The 886-nt window shown below is 29.5% G+C and overlaps 1 non-coding gene across 1 annotated transcript; it reads left to right on the top strand.

The window, feature by feature from the left end:
• The first annotated feature begins 438 nt into the window (after positions 1-438).
• TRNAK-UUU lies at positions 439-511 on the top strand. Its single transcript has one exon. It is a non-coding gene; the product is annotated as a tRNA-Lys (tRNA).
• The last annotated feature ends 375 nt before the right edge of the window (positions 512-886 follow it).

Below are 886 nucleotides of genomic sequence, written 5' to 3'. Positions count from 1 at the left end.
TTGTGTTTTTGGAAGAATGTAAGACCCGAGAAAATATTTTTATTCAGTAAAATAAAAATTTAAATTTAAATGGGTAACATAATTATTATATTGTTAGTATGATAAGAAGATGAAGTAGCTTAATTATTAAATATTAATGTAACACTAAAATTGATTAAATGTTATATACATACATAGCCATCTTAGCTCAGCTGGTAGAGGGTGTGGCTTCTAGCCATGCTTCTAAGAGAATTACATTCAAATTTTACATTAAATTTTATAAACAAAAAATAAATTTAATCTTTCTTTTATGAATTAATGAATTAATTATTGTAAATGTAATTGATTTATGAAAGTTATTGAAGAAAAGTCAAAGATTACAAGCTATGATGCACGGATACGATACGTGTATCGGATATGACAATATCTGATATGTCGATATGTTTATATACATGTATAGCTGTCTTAGCTCAGCTGGTAGAGCGCATGGCTTTTAACCATGTGGTCGTGGGTTCGATTCCCACAGACGGCGCTTTATCTTAAAATAATTTTAACAAAGTTCTTTGTCTTAAAGAGAATTACATTTAAGTTTATCAACTAAAAATAAATTTAATCTTTCTTTTATGAATTAATTATTGTAAATGTAATTGATTTATGAAAGTTATTGGAGAAAAGTCAAAGGTTGCAAGAGATGTCGATCCCATCATAATAGCAACCCAATTGGAATGGCCCCAACAAACAAGAAGAGTTGAGACTATTGACACCAAATTAGGTTTAGATCACTATAAGTTTTTTCAAAGGATCCTACATAAGCTGGAACATCCGTTTTGTGCTACCTAGTAATGTCCTTTTCAATGTTCACAAGATGACATTCATAGAGAGTAAATAAGAGAGGGGTAACAACTTC

The sequence above is a fragment of the Vigna unguiculata genome, chromosome 4 (genome assembly GCF_004118075.2).
Source record: "Vigna unguiculata cultivar IT97K-499-35 chromosome 4, ASM411807v1, whole genome shotgun sequence".
In the NCBI taxonomy this organism is placed as follows: Eukaryota; Viridiplantae; Streptophyta; class Magnoliopsida; order Fabales; family Fabaceae; genus Vigna; species Vigna unguiculata.
This window is presented reverse-complemented; position numbering and strand designations above follow the sequence as displayed.